The 16125-nt window shown below is 33.0% G+C and overlaps 1 long non-coding RNA gene across 1 annotated transcript; it reads left to right on the forward strand.

Annotated features, from left to right (window-relative positions):
- The first annotated feature begins 2587 nt into the window (after positions 1 to 2587).
- LOC110279095 (uncharacterized) lies at positions 2588 to 4694 on the forward strand. The gene is made up of 2 exons (XR_002372008.2): positions 2588 to 2740; positions 4349 to 4694. It is a non-coding gene; the product is annotated as an uncharacterized LOC110279095 (long non-coding RNA).
- The last annotated feature ends 11431 nt before the right edge of the window (positions 4695 to 16125 follow it).

Here is a 16125-nt window from a genome sequence, read left to right on the forward strand (position 1 = left end):
GTGTAAAAGAAATAAAAATATACGTATTTTGTTTATACTGTAAACAAAATATACACGTATTTCATTTTGTATTTTATCTCATTTATAGTGTAAATGAGATACGTGTATTTTTATTTTATTTACACGGTAAATAAGATAAAAGTTAACGTGCATTTTAGTAAAAGTACTAAAAATTATATATTTTAGTAAATAAAATATATATTTATTTTAATTATTGAAAAGAAAAATCCTACTTGCGCATATATACATGTGTGTGTGTGTTGTCAATCGGTTATCAACCGCAATTTCCGTGCCAATTGGAAAAGTCATTTATAAAGACTAAAGAGTGCTACCTACGTGAACTTCACTTTGGAAAACATAAAATAAGTGTGTGTGTGTTGTCAATCGGTTATCAACCGCAATTTCCGTGCCATATAAAGAGTACTACCTACGTGAACTTCACTTTGGAAAACATAAAATAACTGATGAATGTTTGAATATGATAAATTTTTCTCAAATCCGTAATGAATACACTCTAAATGATTCAACTTAAAGATATGCTATTATTTTTCTTAATCCTTATATCTCTTGGACGATCACTAATATGATTGTTAAAATCACTTGAAAGGTACCACCTTTTATGGACTCGTGAATTACAGGTAATTGAAAGTTTTTATTCTTTGTGTTAGAGTATAATTAAAGATTAATTAATATATTTATATATTTATTAATAAAATATTATATTTTTATTATTTTAATTTTTTTAATATTTATATTTATTTTTGTATATTGTATTATTCACATGATTTTTAATAATAAATAATAATTTTTTCAGTTTATTTATTTTTTATTTCTAATATGGTATCAAAATATAAATTTTTTTTATAAAAATTAGTTCATATTCTTTTGTTTTTTTTGTAGTGTTTTCTTCTTGTTTTTCGATGTTGTACTTCGTTATCGATCGTATTATCATATTTATCTCGTCATTTTGAGTCCAAAGAATACAACTATGTCACCGAAAATTTATAGGAACGCCACTACAAAGTTATTGTCCGCTTCCATTGATCCTCCTCTTCAGACACATCCAGCACCGTTGAATCAACAACCATGATCAACGGTCCAGAATCGCCACATATGTCAATGTTCCGCTAAGAGTGTTCACGGATTGGGTTAGTTTGGATTTGAAAAAAAATGAGAACAAACCGATTAAATTTTAATTGGTTTAGATTTATGATTTTTAGTGAGTGGATCCAACCAATCTAAATCAATTAAACCCGGATTGGATCGGTTCGGATAATTGGGTACCAATTGAAAATGAAATTAAAAAATAATTGAAATAAAAATTAGAAAAAAAGAAAAAAAATTATCTATATGCTATAAACATGTAATAATAATATTAAAAAAATAATATATCATCGATTCAAATTTAAATAACTATCATAATTTGAAAGACTTTAGAATTAAGAGATAAATTTGCATATATATAATTTGATTTTATTTTTAATTAATATTAAATTAATTGGATAATCGGATTGGTTTGAGTTTCACGGACCCAATACCCGAACCAATTAAGATCGGATTTGATCGGGTTTGACCTGGTTGTACTCGGTTATCCATTGGGTCTAAAACTAATATAATCGGTTTGAATCGATTTTGGATGGGTAATTAGGTTACCCGTACCCGTGAACATCCATCCCTACGATTTGTGCCTCGCACTGACCCACGTCCACTTGCGTCTTGTCAAACCTGACCCATTCGTTGACTAGTGTATCAAACCCCGCTAAGTCAACATTGACGTGTTTTCTTGCTTTGCTTAGGTGTCACCACGTGTCCTTCCTTCCTTTGCTGACGAGGCAGATAGTCAGACTCACCCTAAGATTTTTTGTGAGCTATTTTTTTATTTTTTCCTATATTTTCTCAATTTTTGCTTTGATTTTGTAGTTTCTTTTCTCTTTCATCTTTGTATCTGTTATTATGAAAAAATTGGATATTTTTCATATGACAAGTGATTTTTTATTTTTTTTGCTTAGATAAAAATTATTTGAGATCAATTGACCTCTTGTGAGTCTATTATTAAAGATACAACAAATTCTAAGGCATATGAGGATTATTGCAACCGAACATATGTCATACAGTTTCTCATGGCACTTACTGATAACTATGAGCCAATTAGAGCTTCTCTTCCTCATCAGAATCCCTTTTCCTAGTCTTGAAGATGCCCTCCCTCATCTTAAGTTTGAAGAAATGTGCCTAAGATTGACTCGCTTTCATAGTAAAATTGTCTTTGCAACCATAGATAGAAAGGGTACATTTTGTTGAAATTGCAACCATTCTGGTCTCCTACTCCTAAATTGTGTAAAATCCAGAAAAATGATGAATAATTGATTAATAAATTAAATATGAGCAAAGAATATTAAGAAATTAAAATTTATAATTTGAAAAATGTGAAAATATTTAGAATATGAATTAAAACACTAATTTTAAAGATTTTGATTCAAAGTTGGACCAACGGGTTAAAACAATTAAATTGGATCCATGTTAGGCCCAAGCCCAAGGCTTAAAAGCCTCAAACCTAGCATTTCAGCACTAATTTTCCATTTATGAGAGTGAGAGGCGGATATGAGAAGACATGGAGTAGAGGAATCCTAACACTATTCATCACCATCTTCATTCATTACTTTTGATATGGAGTTTCGATTGACGAGTCGTTTGGGCCATACGTCGCTCTCCTCATCATCTTCAATTCTATGTAAACATTGTGGTGAATAAATCTGAAATTTCTGCCCAGTTTTTGAGTTTTTTTCTGTTTTGCATTTTTGGGTACATAGTATTAAAATCTTGTGATTTTAGTTCTTTAGGGGTACTCTAGCATGAATTCTAAGTAGGTTCTATCCTATATTCAAGTGGGTTAAAGTAAGAAAGCATTTTTACTTTGGAGTTTTCCAATTCTATGAATCCTAGGTTGAGAAATTGTAATTTTTGTGGTGAATAGCTTGATTATTGAGCCAGTTGTTACGGGTTAGTGCCTTGTTGATTGGTGGAAGCTTGGGTTAGCTTATATTGGTGCGAAATTGGTTCGAGGACTACTTCAGTGAGGAATTTGGTAGAGTTGGACTGGTGGAGGTTGGAATTGCCGAAGAAGAGTTCCTCCCGAGGTTGAGACCGCTGTCAACGAAGGTCACTAATATTAAGCCAGTCAAAATCCTTTGGCCACTAATATGGCTTTATACCTCTTAATTAAGCCAGTCGAATATCTTTTTATAGCATAAACCCACTTGTAGGCTATCACAGGTTTATTGGTGGGATAATATAGTACCCCATATCTTTCACTTTAGCAAGGCTTGAAATTCAGCTTTCATGACTTTTTGCCAATGTGAACACCCTTGAGCTTATGTCATTAGTTTAGGTGAATTGTTGTATAAGTCAATACTAGTCTGAGTAGTTTCAACTAAAGCAATGGAATTTTGGATTTTGACTTTTGATCTTTTAACCATTTGGTTTGTATTTGTATGAGATAGATTGGCATTAGTGTTTGTATTAGGAATTGAGGTTAAAGGTAGGCATATTTCTATACCTGAAATAGTAATGGGAGTGCTGGTTTGGGTAGGAGGGTCATGATTTGTGGTATTGTAAGATATGAGGGTAAAGTATTGTTCTCATGTGAAAGGTCATGAATTATTGCTAGTGTAGTTAGGCTTATAGAAGTAGGTGTGGGAGGAACTTAGGGTTGAGTGTTGTTGTATGTTGGAGTTCTAAAAATAAAGGTTGCAGGTTTTGAATTTGGCAGACTAGAGTGAGCAATGTTAATAGTAGCAAACGTAGTATGCTAGGAAAATAAAGTCTCAAAAAAATGACATGTCTACATAGGTGAATTTTTCCTTCTTTAGTCATACATTTATAACCATTATGGCTACTGTCATAGCCAAAAAATAAGCTTTTTTTTGTGATTTGTAATCAAACTTAGCTTTGTTAAGGTCTTAAATAGGGGTAACATGCACAACCAAATATCTTTAAAGAATTGTAATCAAGAATTTTACTAAATAGAACCTCATATGGTGATCTGTTGAGAGAACATTAGTTGGTACTTGGTAATCTATTGATGTTATACAAAGCTGAGGTGAAAGCATCTTTCCAAAACTATATTAGGAGAGCAGCTGTTGCAAGACGTGATAAATCCATATCTGTAATATGTTTATGCTTCTTTTATATATTATCTTGCTGTTGGTGTGTTTAAGAGCATGACTTTCTATGCATGATGTCATGGTTAGTAAGAAAATCAGTAAAAGCTATAGCCATAAACTCCATTACTTTATTAGTTTGAACAGATTTAAGTTTACATCTAATTTGATTTTCCATGAATATCTTGTAGCTTTGCATAGCAAGAAGAGCTTGTGATTTGTCGGTGAGAAGAAATGTACAGGTAAAATGAGTACATGCATCAACAAATGAAATATAGTATCTGAATCCACTTCTAGATGTAATAGGTAATGGACCCTAAGTGTCAATAAAGACTAGTTCCAAAGGAGAATTGTAAATTGCCATATTTCAACAAAATTCACTTATTGTAGAATCATGGTTATTAATATGTACTGGAATTAAGCATTTATTCAAAACTGATTTAACAATTGGGACTGCACAATAGCTTAAACATTTGTGCCAGAGTTCCATGGTTATATCTCTATGACTTTTAGCAATAAGAGCTTTCTTAGATTGTACATGTGTATTAGAAACAGAAACAAAATTATGTAAAGTATCATTGGAACTTAAAGTAACATGTTTTGGAATTGAAAGATTATCAAAAGTATAGATTCCTTTTTCGGCTTTGCCTTGGTGAAGAAGATCTCGAGTAACCTGATCTTGAACAAAACAAAAATGTGGCCAAAATTCAAACAACACACCAATATCTTCAACGAATTTGGATACACTTAATAAATTTTGTGTGATATTTGGTACCTATAGTAAATTAGTCAACAAGAAACTTAAATTTCAATTATGATTAACAAGAATAGAAGAACCTCGAGTAAGAATTCTATTACCTTGGCCATTACCTACCTAGAGTTGATATGATTCATTGGTAGAAGGAGTGGAGGTCAATAGATTGAGAGAGTCTGGTGTTATGTGGTAACTAGCACCAAAATCTAGGTACCGAATTGCATCTCCTACAGTTGATTGTGTTGAAAGATAGGCCCTTGGTTGATGAAATGAGGAAGAGGGTGGTGGTGAGAGAGATTTTTCATATGGAAATTGAGGTTATGAAGAGGAAGATGTTGCTTAAAAAGTGGGATCAAATCTGTAATAGCATAATTGCATTACATATCCTGGCCTCCCGCATAGTTTGTAATGTGGGCGTTGATTTGAAAAGGGGAATCTGCTTCCACGGCCTCTAGTTCGTCCTCCTCGGCCTCTTGGAGGCATAGGGTTTCTTCCTCCTTTATACATATAAGTTGGTGCAGATTCAAACAAAATTTGCAATTGAAAAATTACCTTCTGGACATTTGAAGCATTCAAGCATATCTTCATATGTTAAGAGGAAAGATTCTGCTTTAGAAACATGAAATGATCCAAGCCTTGACATTACCGAGATGATGTATCCTATATACTCTTCAAAGAGTCCATCAAGAATTGCAGCAACATGATCATCTTCTGAGATTGTGTAACCTATAGCAAATAGTGCATTGACCAATTTATGAATCTTGGCCAAGTATTATGTGACAAATCCAGTTCTCTTAACACTCTTCGATTGTGACTTGAGGCTTTGGATTCTTGTGGTTGATAAGTCTGTGAAGTGATTATTAAGAATGGTCCAGACTTCATGAAACCATTTGCAGTGAATGATTTTATGTTTGAGTGTGGTGGAGATTGAGGAAACGAGCCATGTTGAAAGAGTGAGATCATCAAGCCTCTATTGTTTATATTCTTCAGTTTCTATGGAAGTCTTTGTTGCTTCATGGGTTTCATATTGCTGGGGAATCTTGGTTGGATTAAGATGATTCTGAAGTGCAACACTTTGAATCATAAGAAGGGCCAAGTGCCCCCAAGTTGTGAAGTTATATTCATCAAGCTTCTCAGTAATAAGTGTAATGGGTTTCTTGGAAGAGGATTCAGTCAGTGAGATAGACATGATGATGGGAACAATGAAAAGGCTCTCGGTACCATGATTCTAGTTGAGACAATAGAATCTAATGAGCTTAACAGAAAGTGCAACAAGAACAGATTTAAGAAGAAGAAGATAAATCTTGGAGTAGAAAGAAACTAGTTAACATGAATGTAAAGAATGATTAGAACTATATGATTGAATACTATTGTCATTGATTGATGCATTCACATCTTTAGTTATTTTTTCTTTATAATTTCATTCAAATAACTAAGAATTCTTATTAGATAAGCAATGATTTCATGGCTAAATGAGCATCACTTTAAGTTAGTTGAATTCATTGATTACAGGATAATTTTGAAGAGAATTGACAAAGATCAAAGAGGCTAGGAATCACTTTGAGTAAGAAAAATAAGAAGGAAAAGCAACTCAAAGAGCCCTCTAAATCAAACAGAGAGCTCCCTAGACACCGATTGATGCAGAAAGATAGCCGTGCAATATGGGCATCTAGGCATGGCATAGATGAGCAAAACAAAAAGCAAAAATTGGAAGTGTGACGTGCAACCGTGAGACGTGAAGACATAGCTGTTGTAGGTGGAGTTATTGTACATACGCATCTCATGCGCCTACACACAACTAGTGCAAAAAGGGCCATTGTGCACACTCATCTGGCATGCGTACTCATGATAACATTAGCGTGCAAGGTGAGTCTCCAGACATGCAACGTAAAGAGAGAATTAAAGGGACATGCGTACACAAGAATTGGAAAAAACAAAGGAAATCATGCGTACGCATCTAGTATGCATATGAACGATTAGAGCCATAAAAAGGTATCAGATGTATCCATCAAGCATGCATACGCATGATTAAAGCTATAAGGAGCATAATACGTACACATCTGCCATTTATACGTACGACACTCAGTTCGTGTCTCACGTGGGAATTCAGTCGTTTGGACGCCTGGAGCAAACATAGGCAAAAATTAAAGCAAGATGAAGCCATCTTCAACGTGGAACTCTCCACATCTAACATGATCAAGACAGAGAGCAAATTGGACAAGATTTGACTTCATGTACAATGTGAAGGGATTTACGTGTGACGTGGGATTATAGGTCACCTCCCAGGGGCTTTAATTCATTCAATAAGTCCTTCAATTCTTCAAGACTTAAGTGGTTCACTCAAAGCTCAACTTAAGCCCAATTATAGCATTGATCGAAAATCATGAGGAGAAAGATCTGAGGCTTAATTGGAGAAGGAGAAACATTAATTAGTTTGATTTGATTTTGTCTTAAATTGATTCCGTTTTAAGTTTTGAATTTAAAATTTGTTTTAGGGTTAGTATAGAAGGAAGAGGACACACACGTTTTTTTATTCAGCACTTTTTACACTTGATAATTTTAGGTTTTCTCTGAAAGCATGAGCAACTAATCTCCTTGGTTAAGGTTAGGAGCTCTGTTAATTCCTATGGACTAATATTCTAGCTTTTCTACCTTTGATTAATGCATTGATGTTTTCTTAAGAAAAAAATTTTGTTTTTCATCCAAAGGATTTGAATGTGTTGGGAACAATTCTTGTCTAACTTGAATTTTCTTAATTTCTTGAAAATGTTAATTAATTGAATTAAACTTGAGAACTTATTCTCACAATTCTTAAGTTTGAAAACTAGACTTGATATGTGACATCGAATCAACTAGGAATAATTTTTGTGAATTGTGTGGCTTCTAGATCAGTGAACATGATTCAACTCTTTTCTTAAGTGATTGAATAAGAAATTAGCAATTAATTAGATTAAAGAGAAATTAAATTACAATGGGATTGAGGTTTGATTATTAACAATTTTCCATAGATATATCTTTGCATGATCAAGGTGAAAAGTGAAAAGTATTTTTCTGAAAGTCTGAACATCTCTAAAACTTTAACTCTTTTAATCATATTATTTTCTCAATACTCATGGTTTGCCTTTGTTTATTTCACTGTTTGATGTTAAAGCTTTCAAAAACCCTAAATTTTAATTGTCTGACTAGAATAATCAATTGATTATTACTTGCTTAATCTGTTAATTCTCGTGGGAACGATAACCCACTCTCGTGGTATTACTTGGTACGAGTCGGTGCACTTGCTGATCGTTTATGTTTTTGTAAAATCTACATCAAGTTTTTGGCACCGTTGCCAGGGATTAATTGAGATTAACAACTACCCGTTAATTTATTACCTAGATTAGACTCTTATTTCAATTTATTTCATTTTTTTTAGTTACCTCACTAGAAATTCTCTTCACCTTGACGTAGAAAATTCCAAATTTCCTTATTTTCTGTTTGTATATACAAAGAAATAAAGAAAAAGAGTCTCTTCTGTACGACCTGAAAATTGAAAGAACTCTTTGGCGACAAAGAAAGCAAGCTAGAGACCACTAATTTGAAGAACTCAGTGAAGAAAAAATTAAGGCAGAAAGCATGACAGCCAACAACAATGCTAATGCTAATATCAGAAGGACTCCTAGAGACTATGTCACCCCACAAACAATAGTTGTGGAAGTAACATAATGAGGCCCACTGTGGAGGCAAATAATTTTGAGTTGAAGTCTCAACTTATAACTCTGGTTCAACAAAATTGTCAATTCAATGGGAGCCTTCAAGAAGACCTCAACCTGTTTATCTCTAGCTTTCTACAAATATGTGACACCGTCAAGTCTAATGGTGTCTTTGCTAAAGCATATTGTTTGATATTGTTCCCTTTCTCTGTGAGGGACCGAGTCAAGAAGTGGCTTGAGACTTAGCCTAAGGAGAGAATTGTAACATGGGATGATTTGGTGAAGAAGTTCCTAACCAAGTTTTCTCCACTCCAAAGATTGGCAAAGCTGAGATATGATATCCAAACTTTCAATCAGAAAGATGGAGAATCTCTTTATAAAGCTTAGGGGAGGTACAAAGAGATGCTGAGAAAGTGTCCCTAAAATATGTTTGCTGACTGGATGCAATTACAAATATTCTATGATGGACTCATACCCGTTTCTAGGACCTTATTGGATTCCTCAGCTGGAGGATCCATGCAAATGAAGACCACTGAAGAGGCATTGGATTTGATTGAGATTGTGGCTAACAATCAGTATTTATGCTCTTCTGAAAGAACAATGAAGAGAGGTGTGATAGAGTTGGATACCTTGGATACTCTTTTGGCACAAAACAAGACGATGTCCCAATAAATTGCCTCACTCACAAGGCAAATAAGACACATGCAAGTCTCCTCAGTGGGTTCACAGGTAAGTTGTAACTTATATGGAGGAGTTCACAAGGATGACGAATGTGGGTTGTTCAAGGAAGAGCAAGTTAACTACATAAAACATTTTTAAAATCCACCACCCAATGTCTCTTATTCCAAAATCTATAACCAGGGATGGAAGAATTACTCTAACTTTGGTTGGGAGAACCATAACCAAAATTAACAAACCAACAATTTCAATACCCTTAACCATCCTCACCAATCCCAAACACCACCCACACAACTACACAAAATCTACCAAGAATAAACTTTCTGAAAAATGCCTTAGAAACATTCACCCAACATACATCCGCATTCATCCAAAGAAGCAAAAATTTCATGGAAGAGTCCTCCAATTTTATGCAAGAAATCAGAGCCAATTTTAAGAACCAAGATTCCTTCATAAGAAACCTAGAGATACAAGTGAGTTAACTTGCAAAATAATTTGTGAAGAAACCCAAAAATACTCTTCGTAGTGATACAATTTCAAACCCAAAGAAAGAGTGCAAAGCTATTTATTTGAAAAATAGAAAGGTGGTGAAAAAAGTAGCTAAGAAGGATGCCACTGATAGTAAAAGAAGCCCAAGAAGAAGCCAATCCTCTAGAGGAGCACGTGATCACAACCTCTCAAGAACAATCAATTCAAGCTTCAAAAGAGCTACCAATTGAGAAGTTTCTAGTGCCTGAGTACAAGCCTAAGATTCCATATCCTTAAAGGCTCTAGGGGGAGAACAAGAAAAATCAATACTTCAAATTCTTGGAGATATTCAAGACACTACAAATCAACATTCCATCCATAAAAGTTCTTGAACAAATGCCACTATATGTTAAATTCATGAAGGAATTGTTGTCCAAGAAAATATCCTTAAAGGGAGGCCAAACTGTGGTTATGACTAGAGAGTGTAGTACAATTATTCAAAGAAATTTACCAAGAAAGAAGAGAGATCCTGGGAGTTTCCGAATTCCTAGCACCATTGGAAACACAACTTTTGAAAGAGCATTGTGTGATTTAGGGGTAAGTATCAATTTGATGTCTCTTTCTATGATGAAAAAGTTTCAAATTTAAGAGATAAAACCCACAAGAATAGCTCTACAAATGGCAAACAAATCAATCAAGTATACACATGGAGTGGTTGAAAATGTCTTGATCAAAGTAAAAAAGTTTTTCCTTCCAGTGAATTTTGTTATTCTTGACATGGAGGAAGATGAGAATGCCTCTATCATTCTAGAGAGACCTCTCCTAGCCACTGGAAGAGCTTTAATAGATGTGAAAAATGGAGAATTAATGTTGAGGGTGCATAATGAGCACTTGATTTTTCATGTCTTTAAAATCATGCATCATTCAAGTGAGGAGGAGAATTACATGAAGATTGAGTCAATTGATCCTAACCTCAAGAACCTCCTGATAAGACTAACAAGAGTTTGCAACCCAAGCTTCCCTTTGTGAAAACCAACAAGAAACCCCTTGACTTACCATCTATCGTATACATACATAGTGGGTAAAATACTTTTTCTTGAGCATATTGAGCTAATAAATGAAGACACATGGATAAGATTCACAGTAAGGGGGGAGGAGTTAAAGCATTATGATCAACCTCTACCTTAGCAAGAAATAACTGTCGAGCTAGTTATGTTAAAGAAACGCTTGTTGGGAAGCAACTCAATGTTCCATATTTTCTTTTCATAATTCTTTTTTCTTTGTTTAAAGTTGTGTATGTGTTTCATGGATTAAGTTTGGTGTTGCTACACCAACAGGATGCTTGAATTTCACTGGGTACTTGGCCTAGTTTTATATTGATTGTGTCACACTAAATTTAGTGTTGCGACACTTCACCCATACAAGGTCCATCCCCATGCAAACACATTAGCAACCTATTTATTTTACATTGTTTTATCTTTAATTTTGTTTTATTTTAATTTGGTTTGTTTTATTTGAATAAGCCTCTGCATTACTTGATTGCTTTCACTAGATAATCATGATTATTCCTATTTCTATCATCACTGTTTCTTTCTTTTTTACTTGAAGACAAGCAATCACTCTAAATTTGGTGTTGGAGGCTATGCTCTACATAGCCTAAGAGAAGATGAAGACAACAACAATGAATGAGGTGGTCAGGTTCTTTTACAATTCTTTTACCTTTTATTTCTTTGATTTCTTTCTATTCTGTTTGTTTTTCCTTTTTGCATTTGCATTTTTTATATGTTTCTTATTCCTTGTCTTGTCTGTTGAACTTACTACTTATAAGGTCCTTTTAAGCATTCTAATTACATGAAAAAGAGCTGTTTAGATGGAAGAAAGTTAAATATGATAAATAAATTACTCTCATGAAAAATGGTGGTACATACTTTTGATTGTCATGGATTGAGCTAAAATGTTGAGGATCTTGTGTGAAAGGGAAGAATTATTCCTTATGAGCATGAGGCCTAGAGAAGTATTATGAGACCTCTGACCAAATAAAAAGATCATTGAATTTGAATGAGAAAAAAAAGAGAGAAAAAAATAGCAAAGAAATAAAATAAAGGAAAGAAATCAAGATAAAGATAAAAAATTACAAAGCTCTGAGTATCAATGGTTAAAGAGTCCAGTTATGTGTCTGTGGTGTTGATTGTCCAAGGATAGGATTCAGGTAACTAGATCCAAGGGGTGCTTCGTCACCCGATAACTTGGGCCAACTGGTCCAGAATTATCGATCAAAAGCTCACAATCAAGAGTTCCCTTAAGACAAAACATTTAGAAGTCCAAAGAAGCTCTGAACATCGATGGCTGGGAATTTAAAGTTTTTAACTATATGCTTGTGGTGTAAATGTATCAAGGAGTGGCTTGGGTAATTAGATCCGAGGGGTGCCTTATTACCCGGTAACTTGGAACAACTGGCTCGGGATTATTGATCGAATGCCTACAATCAAGAGTTGTCTTGAAAATGGAGCATTTAGAATTGTCAACCTAAAAAATCTCTCTATTATAAATAAAGGATTCAAGGATCAATCAAAGTTTAAAAGAAGGTCTCATAATATCATCCGAGCCTTAACTCTTAGGGATCCTTTACTCTCAAGAATGCAAGATACATTAAGAAGGAAGAGAAATTAGAGATAATCACATGGTTCGCTAAACCCCACTCTTAAGGGAGACATGAGTTTCAAATATTGATTCAATTCTCCCTCATTTCATGCAATTCTTTTCTTTTGCTTGAGGACAAGCAAAGTATTAAGTTTAGTTATGATGTATTTGCATCTTTTGTTGTTTTTCCTTTATAATGTTATTCAAATAACTAAAAATTCTTGTTAGATAAGCAATGCTTTCATGGCTAAATGAGCATTACTTTGAGTTAGTTTAATTGATTGGATGAGAGAATTTAGAAGAGAATTGGCAAAGATCAAAGAAGAAAAGAGACTAGGAATCACTTTGAGCAAGAAAAACAAGAAAGGGAAGCAACTCAGAGAGCCCTCTGAAACAAACAGAGAGCTCCCTAGACACCAATTGATGAGAAAAGATAGCCGTGCACTGTGGGCATCTAGGCGTGGCGCAGCTGAGCAAAAAAAGCAAAAATTTTAAGTGTGAAGTGCAGTCATGGGACATGAAGACATAGCCATTGTATGTGGACTTGTTATGCGTACGCATCTCATGCGCATATACACAACCAGTACAAAAAGGGCCATCATGCGTACGCATCTGGCAGGCGTACGCATGATAACATTAGCGTGCAACATGAAGAGAGAATCAAAGGGAGTCATGCATATGCATCTATCATGCATAAGCAAGAGTTAGGCAAACAAAGAAAATCACGAGTACGCATCTAGCATGCGTACGCACGATTAGATCCATAAAAAGGTATAACGTGTATGTATCTAGTATGCGTACACATGATTAAAGCCATAAGGAGCATCATGCGTACACATTTGGCATGCGTATGCACGACACTTAGTTCGCGTCTCACAAGGAAATTCAGCCATGAGATGCCTGGGAGCAAACAGAGCCAAAAGTTGAAGCAAAATAAAGTCACGTTCAATTCGGAATTCTCCACGTCTAACGTGGTCGAGACAAAGAGCAAATTGGACAAGATTTGACTTCACGTACAATGTGAAAGGACTCACGGGTGACGTGGGATATGCGTCACCTCCCAGGGACTTTAATTCATTCACTAAGTCCTTTAATTCTTCAAGACTTAAAGTGATTCACTCAAAGCTCAACTTAATCCCAATTATACCATTAATTGAGAATCACAAGGAGAAAGATCTGAGGCTTAACTGGAGGAGGAGAAATATTAATTAGTTAGATTTGATTTTGTTTTAAATTGATTCTATTTTAAGTTTTGAATTTGAAATTTGTTTTAGGGTTAGTATAGAAGAGAGAGGACACACTTTTTTTTTTTGGTACTTTTTACACTGGATAATTTTAGATTTTCTCTGAAAGCATGAGCAACTAATTTCCTTGGTTAAGGTTAGGAGCTCTATTAATTTCTATGGACTAATATTCTAGCTTTTTTACTTTTGATTAATGCATTGATTTTTTCTTAAGAAAAAGTTTTCTTTCTTCATCTAAAGAATTTGAATGTGTTGGAAAATAATTCTTCTCTGACTTGAATTCTCTTAATTTCTTAGAAAAGTTAATTAATTGAATTAAGCTTAAAAATTTCTTCTCACAATTCTTAAGTTTGAAAACTAGACTTGGTATGTAACATCAAATTAATTAGGAATAATTTTTGTGAATTGTGTGGCTTCTAAATCAGTGAACGTCCTTCAACTCTTTTATTAAGTGATTGACTAAGGAATTAGCGATTAATTAGATTAAAAAGAAATTAAATTATCAAAGGATTGGAAAGTGAAAAATATTTTTTAGAAGTCTTAACATTTTTGAAATCTTAACTCTTTTAATCATATTTTTTCAATACTCACTGTTTACTTTTGTTTATTTCATTGTTTGATGTTAAGATTTTTTAAAATCCTAAATTTTAATTATCTGATTAGAATAATCAATTAATTATTACTTGTTTAATCCGTTAATTCTAGTGAAAATGATAATTCGCTCTCCTAGTATTACTTAATATGATTCGATACATTTGCCAATCATTTATAATTTTGTAAAATCTGCATCACTGATATACACGCATGCATATATATGCACCAGTGAATAATGTAAATGTAAAGAAAAGTATCAATCAATAACAGAGAAGCTTACTAACTATACTACTAGAATACTATTCTAAGTTTTTAACATATATGGCTTACTAACTATTTATCCTTTATAGTTTTTTCGGTGACTATTTATACTTTATAGTTTGAAGGAAAAAGAAAGATGTTAGAGTATAATTAAGATCAATTAGTATTAATTAAAATTATTTAGTATATCTATAAATTTATTATTGAATAATATACTTTTATTATTTTAATTATTCTATTACTTATATATACCCTTATATATTGTATCATTCACATCACTCTTAATAATACATAATGTTTTTTTCGTTTACTCTCTTATTTCTAACATTTTTAGAGAGATGAGATTAAATAATCTTATCTTAAATAAAATTTATATTAAATATTTAGATAATTATTCTTTATCTGATATAAATAATCTAAAACAATTTTAATATGCTTGGTTTGATAAATTTTTTTTATAATTAGAATATTCATCTTCTAAAAATACAACATATTATTTAATATTCTTCATCTTGCATATTGGGCCCCGAAAATAATCTTCAAACTCCGCCAATATATATAATTAGTATATTCTTGTCAAAGAGCTCCTCTATCTATTGATATTGAGGATAATTTAGAAATTAATTAAAAATATATTCTAAAAAATATGTATAATAAAATAAATATACTCATATTTTATTCTTGTGAATATTAAAAACAATTTGAAACAATTTGTAGTATTTGTTACGGTGGATAACCGGAGATTAATGGGTTGGACAAGTTTGACTGATCCAATCGTCTTAACGATGAAATGTCCAAGTGAATTGGTAATCCAAGGCTCTCGTCCGACTTGTGTAAGGGAGAATGGGGGTGGTACCTGCAAAGACACTCCGATGCCAAAGTCAGCAAAGGGGTAAAACAGGTCTAGAGAGTATTGGGCTTCTGTGATACCTGAGAGGTGTCAGTGCATTTATAGGGGTGAACCCATAACCACCGCTGAAGTAGTTCCGCCTTTTAAGATGGATAACCGTTCTTTTATTTTAGGGATGTTAAGATATGGCTCCTGGAAGTGGGTAGAGAAATTTTAGGAACAGTTACTCATTTGAATGAGTGATCATCTGCCAGCTAATCTTCGTCCCCGACTTCTTTAGGGTTAGTCGTGATAAGAACCGGCTTTCTAGGGAGGAGGTCGGTACAAGGCGAAGGCTCAACCTTTTTGGGTTGGGCCTTTTGTTGAGACATGTGCCTTATCGTTGGGACAGGGTATGAACAGTATTAAAATTAAAAAATTATAAATTTAGGTTTAGTTATTTTATTAGTCTATATAATTTTATTAAAATTTTAATTAAATCTTTACAATTTGAAAATTTATAATTGGATTTTTATATTAAATAAAAATTTATAATTAGATCTTTATTAATAGTTATTATTTTTCAAAAAAAAAACTCATTATTCCTAAAGTATTTTTTTTAAATATTTTATAATTCATCTTATATGCATCACAAAAGGTATTTAAAAATGTTATCTTTTTTAACAAAATAAAAATTAAAAAGAACCTAATTGAAATTTTTTATTTAATAGAGACTCAATTATAAATTTTTAAATTATAAAAATTTAATTAAAAATTTAATAAATTTATAAAAATGAATAAAATAATT

Source organism: Arachis duranensis, chromosome 3, assembly GCF_000817695.3.
Source record: "Arachis duranensis cultivar V14167 chromosome 3, aradu.V14167.gnm2.J7QH, whole genome shotgun sequence".
Taxonomy (NCBI): domain Eukaryota; kingdom Viridiplantae; phylum Streptophyta; class Magnoliopsida; order Fabales; family Fabaceae; genus Arachis; species Arachis duranensis.